Genomic DNA, 9,592 nt, shown 5'->3' with positions numbered 1-9,592 from the left:
AATATAGTTAAGTATATACTTCTGAAATAGAGTATTATCTAATCATATCTTAAAAATTAATCTATCAAACATATAATTTTATATGTAGCAAAATGTTTAATGCCTTAGTTATAGTTAGTAGTAGGTTTATATCTTTAATCAATACTTTATGAATTATTTATATATCATTAATCAAGTCGTATTCTCTATCTCTCTTAGAGACTAGATACTATATCTTATAGTATTAGCTAATATATCATTTGAGTATCTTTTAATCTAGGGACTTCTCAATTATTTAAACTACTTTATTTGACAAAGATTATAACTTAATAAACTTATTTACTTACTAAGCCTTATATATTATTATTTTAATTTCATAAGGTAAGTATACATCTATAGTTATTCATATAGCTTCTTAAACGTTTATAATAGTACTTTTTCCTAATAAAAATTACTTTTATCATTAATTCCAATTTCTATAGTATCAATTTTTCTTTTATATATAAGTTTCTAAGTTTTCTCCAACGAATTGTAAGTATTTCTTATTAATTATGTATATCTTAATTTAAAGATATAAGAATAAAGGCCTGAATCTAGTCTCCAAGTTTTGAATTATTACTACTACTACTCATTTATAATTCTTCCTTAATCTCGTTTTAGGAATTCCATTAATACCTTTTTTTTAGACTAGTTATAATCTTTATTCTCTTAGTAGTACACTGATATCCTATATATGAGTTATATAGCTACCAAGGTAGTTAAAATACTTCCTTTATTGCTATTACTAGTAAATCTTATATATTATGAAGCATTACCTGAGGTTTTACTATTCTACTAGTTCTTTGAACTAGTCTATAGTATAAGTGAAGACTTAAGCTTTCAATTGAAAATGTTAGCCTTAGTTATCTTAGATAAATACTACTCTATCCTCCTTTAAGCTTACTATATCTTTAATATAAGTGGATTTTTGAACATGCATTATAAATACTTGATCGTAGTTTCTACAGCTTAAGCTTAGCGTATTAATTTCTATAAAGGCTATCAATTATAAACTTAGTCTTTTACTTTGTAAGTCTACTACTTATTTTCTAAGTCTATGTTATGTTTATTATATAGAGTCATTTATATTAAACAGTTTAGTATAAGATTACAAGTAATAAATAAGATATTTCTACAGCTATATTTGAATAAAACTTGGTACATAACTTAATTAGTAGCTCTTTACTAAATATAAATTTCTACTTTAGTCTAGTAAAGTCTACTGAAAATTGTGGATCTTATAATATGAGCTATAATATAAAATGATATATTTATAGTTATCACTTTAATATGAAGTAAGATATTCTATACTATACTAATAAACGTATTCTATACAATATGAAAAAATATTACGTTCTATAGAGGTTCTTTGAATTTTTATCTTGATACTTTATATAAGATTTTTAACACTCGAATAGTACTTAGGTATAAAATGTTTGATTATACTCTAGTATTAATTAAAGAATTTAAAGGATATCTATTTGCTATAACTCAGTATATTAGTAATTGAGTTTATATAAAAGCTAGGCTAGTACGTTTTTACTATACTTTAACTAAGGTAGTAGAGAGATAATGTGGAGGTGTTGTGTGGAACTGCGATGTCTTCTTAGTAGAGGGAATAGAACTATAGGCTATTCCCCTTCCTATAGGCTATAGGAGAGGGGAGAGAGTAAAATATAAGTATTTAGGCTTTTAAGCAAAAGATTTTTTAAAAGATATTGCTAATTAATCTTTATTATAAACTTAACTACTAACTTATATATCTTTTTAAAAGTAAGTAACACTAAGTTAGTATAAAAGTTATAGTAAGCTTATACCTTAGTATAAACTTTTTTAACTTAAAAGCTTAGCTTTATCAAGCTTATCTCTACTATATAAACTAAATACTCTTTTCTAGAGTACTCTTTAGTTCCTTTTTAGTCATGATTTATTTACTACTTTTATTTATTCTATTTTTTACCTTTAGCTATCCTATCTTTGTTACAGGCTTTTATATAGATACTATGTTCTTGATTCTTAACTTAGTGTTTATACCTTACTTTTATACTTTTTATTTCTTAACTACTACGCCTTAGTTATATACTTAAGGTAGTAACTTAGCGCAATAAGATAAAAGTAAAGTAATTATAGTAGTAATAACAATCTACAACTAATACTAAAGCTATAAAAGCGCTAAGCTAGTATACCAAAAAGTAAATTCTCAGTTAAAAAAAACAACCTTTTAGACTAGGATATTAGAAGGCCTATAGCCTACGCAGGTCATTTTTTTGAAGTTCTAGCGTAAGTTATATCTACAGATAGTTCACAATTCTAGCTTTAGAAAGGTTCTTATCTTATTTAACTTGGTTTTTTCACTTTATTTAGATATAGTCTATTATTTATAAACAATAGTTGATCTAGTATACCTTCTTTAGAGTTAGCATACAAAGTATCTTATTCTAGCTTTATAATTAATAGTAGTAGGCGTTTGAGCTATTTAATCTTGGCATCTCTAGTATCTTAGATAAAGTCTTGGATTAACTCTACTATTCTATCTATAACCTTCTCTTAGAACTCTTTCCATATTAATAGATCATTCTAATAAGCTTGTCCAACTAAACGTTTTTAGATATAAGAATTGAAGTCAAACTTAACGTTGGCAAAAAAAAGCCTAAATAATTCTACTATATTTATTTAGGTAGCTAGATAGAGAGCTTAGAGGTGCTATAAGCGTCTAATAAGCCTTATAGATATCTTTATAGGTTCCTATAGCTAGTACCTCTATCACACTATCACGTATAGTAATCTACTAAGGTAGAATTATATAATAGTTCTTAGTAGCTAGCCCTATACAGCTATATAGGCGTAGAGGTTTAGTAATGTAGGCTTTTTCATTCTTGTAAGGTGTACGTTCCTATTATACATTAAAAAACTATTTCTTAAGCTCTTTAGGCTAGTTAACTACATCCTTCAAACTCTAGATTTCTATACTAGCTTCCTTTATACCCTTATCCTTCCTCTACTTTATATACTCTTAAATATGCTTATGGAAGCCTTCTATTACTAAGGTGTAGTTCTTATAATCTTTATCATTCACTAAGACGCTTCCTTAGATTATATCTACTCCTAAATCTTCCTATATAGCCTAGGTCAGGTTTAAGTTAATGTAAGTGAATGCTGTCTTATCACTAGGCTTTACAAACTTAGTATAGGATAGGTATAAGACTAGAGTGTGCTTATAACGAAGTACTATGTACAAGAGCTAGTACTTAATGTCAGCGTGGATATTGAATTAGACTAGCGAGTAGTATATCACATAAGACTATCCTCAGTTCTCTTATTCTTAGATGCGCTGTTAGTGGTAGTTACATGTCACCAAGCTTTTATTAATTAATAGCCTAATACCTTTTTCCTTTAGCTATATAAAGCTTTTTACTATAATAGAACCTCTCTTCTTATATTACCTATAGAGTAAGTTCTATCCTGTCATCTTACTAATTTTCTTCTAGTCTAGCTTATCAAAACATACGCAAGGCTTAGGATAGTAGTAGTAGCTAGCTAAGTTATTGTCTTATTAGTATTAGTAGTAGTGCTTAAGGAAGAGACTACCTATAAGAGGATCTAACTTAATTTGTCCCTATTGCGGCTTAAGTATATAGAGAGCTAAGAGGGTCTAGACTATTAAATCTTAGTTAAAGTTATTAGTAATAAGGCCTATATCCCTAGCAGCAGCGATGGTGTGGGTGTAGCATATGCGGACCGTCTAGACCTTCCCTCCTTAAGCGCAGCATTCTCAGTACCACGCATCACAGAGGATAACTCTCTCTTCTATGCTACTAGGGTACTAGCGCGGACGGTCTCTATCTCTGATATTGCTAGAGTAGTCTGCCAAGACAGTGTCTAAGGTGCGCTTAGTAATCTAGTAAGTAGCTAAAAAGGTCTAAGGCTAATATAGATTTAGGCTTTGTGTAGAATAATTAAGCGCCACTTTAGGTAACGCTTTATACCTTAGCTCTAGAGTTTCTTATTACTAACATTCTCTACTATGCGTAGTAAAGTAATATTGCCTATAGTTAAGAAGTTATTAGTAATCTCTATCTAGAAGTTGCGGTGTTAATTTTAGCTTCTGTCCTTATTACAAGTCTTATAGTTTAGGACTATCTTCTTAGGGTTATATGCAAGGTTATTTAGTCCAATGCCTACGTTAGCCGCTATCTTTTTTAGCTCTACTACTTATTCTTGTAATATACTTGCTGGCTTTACGTTAATAACGTTCTATTAAGTAAAGTTATATAGTTCTTCATACATTATTTCAATCTTAGACTAGTTACCTATATTAATAGAATAATCTTTCTTAACGTTAGGCTATATAGCTTAGAGATAGGAGTTAAAATCAACTACTTCCACTATATCCTTTAAGTGTATATATTCAAGGGTAATTGCTATATTTATATTTTCTTGGTAGCTAAGAGTAACACTTAAGGTGTATAGAGCGAAATATTCTTCTATAAAACCTAGTTGTTATTTTTTAATTTTCTCTAGGGCGCTGAAGATTTTCTAAACGTACTTTTCTTACATATCCTTAGTAGTGCTTAGAATTAGGTATTGTTCTTTAGACCTAGCTTTGCTTCTATACTTAGCTATTACCTCTAGCATATCTTTAAAAATAGCCTTAGCCTTTACGATTGTAGCTAGAACTTAGTTAAAGTAGATAGTGGCGTTACCTATCTAGCTATCTATTATTACCTTCTTCCATAGTAGACTTATATTCCTTAGTTGCTATATCTATCACCCTTGTTATTATAGGCTGCTAAATAGAGCAGGTCCTGTTGCTAAGAGCTTAATGTTATTATTAGTAAAGTTAGAGAAACGCGTGTAGAGTTTAGCAGGAGATATAGGTAATGTGTATAGTACTATTGCTACTAAAGATCTACTTATCTCTATGTTGCTTATTGCCTTTAATAGTTCTAGTGTCTTTAATGCTTCTAGATCCACTAACTACGCCCGCTAAAAGTTCAGAGTTTATAGGTCCTTATCAATTAATCACAAAGGCGTTAGGGCTTGCTCTTTACATTTAGCACTACTTATAGTATTTATATTCCTTAGGTAGTTCTTAATAATATTCTTAATAAAGTAGGATACGAGATTAATTATAGGGTGGCAAAGAAGAGAGCAAAGGTGGCGTATCTTTCTATATTTACACTAGCTTAGCGGTAAGTGTTTACTTTTACTTTTACCTCTACCCGCCCTAACCTACTTCTCTTATTTTAATCCTTCTTCTATTTATATTGTCTAACGATTTTAGTTAATTATTTACTACTTAAGTACCTACTTCTACAGCCTATTCTGCTATTATTGTTAGAGCAAGTTAGTAGGACGTAGATGCTAAGCTCTTAGGTGCTAACCTAGCGTCTAAACTCTAGCTAACTTGCTTTATATTCTCTTTTTAATAACCTTATTTTTCTCCTTCCTGATTATTCTAACTTCTTAATTGTTACTATGCTATCTTCTACTTTCTATATTTATTAATTTAGTTATCTAGTAGCTACGTTTAACTACTACTTACTCTTTTTTGCTAAAACACTATAGCCTGTCCTATAGGCCCCTTTATTATATAGTAAGCTATGTGTTTCTTTGGAATTTGTTTTTTTCGCTTTTTTATTCTAAGCCTAACAATTGTCTCTTATTATATAGTGGATAGGTTCTTAGGAGCAAACTTAGTGTTTACTATTATTACTATTATTACTCTAAATCTAATATGCTAGAATCTAGATTTCTAAAGTCTTGCTTATATGCTCTTCTTTCTTGCTCTATTAGCTTCCTTATAATTACAACTCTAGGGTTTCCTATCCGTAGTTAGTTGTTCTATCTTAACCCCCTTTTCTCTACTTCTAGGGGCGCCTCTAGTAGTAGCTAAGTAACCTTATTCTAGAGTTCTAGGTCCTATAGCTTAGCTATTTCTCTATCCTCTTCCTATACATCTTCTTAGCTTCTTTAATAGAATATTTTTAGCCTTTATCTAGGCGTTGTGTAAGGCAAAAGTGTGCTATCTAGAGCTTTAAGCTAGTACGTTCCTTTTTCCTATCCTACGCTTACAACTCTATATAGCCCTAACCACCTATAGTTAAGCTTCTTATTTGTTAACATGTTAATTTCCCTTAGAGAGTTCTATAGGAGCACTAAGCTCCCTAGTTAGATTTCCTCCCTTCTCACTTCTTTCGTGTTATCCTAATACTCCTTCTTTCCTACTTGTATCTAGTTTATTTTTACTACCAAATTCTCTTATAAACTAGTTCTCCAAGTCAAGCTACATTGCCCTAACTACTAATAGTTATTCTTAGTTTTTTCCTTCCCTAAATAGTAGCGTTTGCTATGTAGGTAGTGCTAGGTTTATTAAGAGCATAGGGTTCTAGCCAATTACTAATTAGAATAGTAAGTAACCTATCTATTCTTCTGTTAGAATTTAGTCTACCTATAGTACTATTACTAAGCTTAGCACATATAGGCCTAGTAGTTTCGCTAGTGCATTTATAATTAGTTTATAGCCTCTTTCTATCTTCTCTATCCCTTATAAGTTATACCTAGAAGCTTACACTCTTTTAATGTAGTAAATAGAGTATAGGGCCTTGATTACCTTAGCAAAATCTAAGCTACCTTCTTAAGCTTTCCTAGATAAAGGCTACTAAGTAAGGGCACTTGCCTATCAGGACTAAGGTGTCTTAGTCTTTCTAGTGTTCCTTTATACTAGACTTAAGCTTCTCCTAGTTCTTATCTACGTATCTAAGAAGCCTCTTTAAAGTTCTTAAAAATAACTCATCCTTACGTAATAGGTAGTTGGAAATAATAAAGACTCTTATTATTGTAGAGATGCTACTATTAGTAGCCTACCTATTAAATTCCTCTAAGAATTCCATTATATTAGTACTATTGAAGGATAAGGTACTATGCTTTAGGTAAGCTATAGCTACTACAAACATAGTGTTTGCTATTTCTATTTAGTTAAAAATTATAGTGTAGATATCATCCTTCGCTATTATTAGAGGAACCTCTTCCACAGAAGTTGTATTGCTAATAGTAAAGTCACTTATTTAGATAAATTTACTAACTAATAAGTAACTTCTCTACTATAATACTATTGCCTTATACAGAGAACTATACTTAGATAAACTTACTAACGAATATAGTCTCTTATTTAGATAGATCGCTAACTAACAAGAATTCCCTATTCTTCAAACATAATGCTATAAGACCTGGCTTCCTTAGATAGCTAGAGCATGCTAGAGCTTCTCTTACTTCTGCCTATCCAAAAGTCTCTTTTTCTCTTCTATTTCCTTAGTAAAATACTTTATCATTAGCCTCTTTAGCTTAGCATTTCCTAAATAAGTACTACCTTAGCCTATTTAGATTAGCATTTTTTTTCTAATAAACTTCATTTTAAATTTCTTAACTTTTACTTGTTCTTCTCTTCTTGAGGTAGTTTAGTTATTATACTAATAATAGATATCTACTTACTTAGAATAAATTAGGTAAACCTTATTCTATTCTTTCCTAACAAGTTCTAGTTCTTCTTCTTAGAGTTAGAGGCACTCCTACTGCTGCCCTAAGTAGTGTTGCTATCTTCTTTATCTTTGCTATTAGTGTGTATTGGCTATTTTATCTACTAAGGAGTTAAAAGCAGCCCCTTGGGCTTCGCTATTTGTGGGGGGTGTAATGTAGAACTGCGATGTTTTCTTAGTAGAGGGAACAGGACTATAGGCTCTTCCCCTTCCTATACGTTATAAGAGAGGGGAGAGGGAGTAAAATATAAGTAGTTAGTTCTTTAAGCAAGAGATTTTTCTAAGAGATATTGTTTATTAATTTTTTCTATAGACTTAAGTAACTACTAATATATATATTCCTCCTTAAAAGTAAGCAGTGCTTAGTTAGCATAAGGGTTATAGTGACCCTGTGCCTCGGCATAGTATAGATACAAGAAAAAGTCAAACCAAGTGCGCGTACTCTCAGAAGATGCGTAGTCTAATCTCTAGAACACCTATAAATAAATAAAAATAAGTATAATTACTAATTACGTTTATATAGTAGTAATAATAAGATATAATAAATAAAAGAAAATACGTATTAGAGCGCTTTTAAGTAAGTAATAAAGTATAGTTCTAATATATAATATGAAGATAGTGCACGCTAGTAAAAAACTTAACTAGCTATAAGTAAGATTTATAGTTATAGTAATATTAATACAATTAATAGTAATACTAGACTTACTTAGAAGCTTATATAAAACTACATATATTCACTGAGTAAAACGCCTAGCTAAAGACTTACTTTTAAGCTAAAAACTAGTAGATATAAAACTAAGACTAGCACTAAAAATAATAGCAAAAGATAACGCACTAGAAGAATAGAAGGTAAAACAAATTTTAGCTTAAAAGCGTGCGCGTAGCTAACAAAAATAGTGAGTACTAGTTAAATAAAAAAGCTAGCTATAGCTAGTGTAGCACCTAAAAAAGAATTTTATAAAAATACTAGCATTCAAAAATTCTTTATAATGATAAATGAAAAAATAAAAATAAGTAGGTAAAGAAATATCTTATTTTGATACAGCTACTTCTAAGTAGCTATCATAATACTCGAAAAGTACTAGCTTAAGTATATAAGAAAATGTTACTATAGTTAATAATACTTTCAGTAGCATATATAGCTTTTATTAAAGAAGCTGGCCTACAACTAATATAAGATTACAATGAAAGATTTATATTAGTAACACTAATTTACTATAGTTTAGTGGAGAGTGCTTTAAGCAGCACCTTATAGCTACTATATAGCGTTAGGGAGAATATATAGTAATCCACTGCTACTAGCTTAAATAAGAAAGTCAGTAGATAGAGGTAAAAGTAAAAGTAACTAACTAATAGCAGTATATATTATTACGCATCACGCGCTCTTCATAAAACTGGTAAAGCCATGTTTTATCCTTAGTATTCTTGAAGCTATAATAGAGAAATATACTTTAACATGACTATAAAAGTACAAAGTAAATAAGGTTAGAGTAGTATAGCTAAAAAGAAAGTTTGATTAAAAAGTTAGTAAGAAATACTAAGAAATAAAATAAAAGTAGTGTTTACTTAAGTAGTAGTAAGCTAATAAGCTACTTTACGATATAAGTTAAGCATTTTTTAAATGCTATTAATAATACTATCTAGAGTAAAAGCTAGTTACTATAACACGTAAAATTAACGAAAAGTTAAAAAAGCGTAAAGAATAAAGGTAGATAAAGCTATAATAATATAAGATAGAGTAGAGAGTGTAACGATGTTACAACTTCGCCAAGTATTGAGCCAATCCCAGAGCTGGATCGGAGGAAGTACCTGCCGCCCTTCATCAGCCATTCGCCCGAGGTCGGATCCGAATTCGGACCCGACTAGGATAGGTATATATTGAGACACTCCCTGTAGCTAGCTCTGTAGACTTTTGATATCCTTTCGTACAAGGCCTATAGGTGGCTTGTTGAATCTAGGCTCTTTGTGATCCCACGCACTCCCATATGCCTCTGAGTGATCCTACGACCGAAACAGATCCGACCTGCCTTACCTGCGCC

Source organism: Exserohilum turcica, assembly GCF_000359705.1.
Source record: "Exserohilum turcica Et28A unplaced genomic scaffold SETTUscaffold_16, whole genome shotgun sequence".
Lineage (NCBI taxonomy): Eukaryota > Fungi > Ascomycota > Dothideomycetes > Pleosporales > Pleosporaceae > Exserohilum > Exserohilum turcicum.
This window is presented reverse-complemented; position numbering follows the sequence as displayed.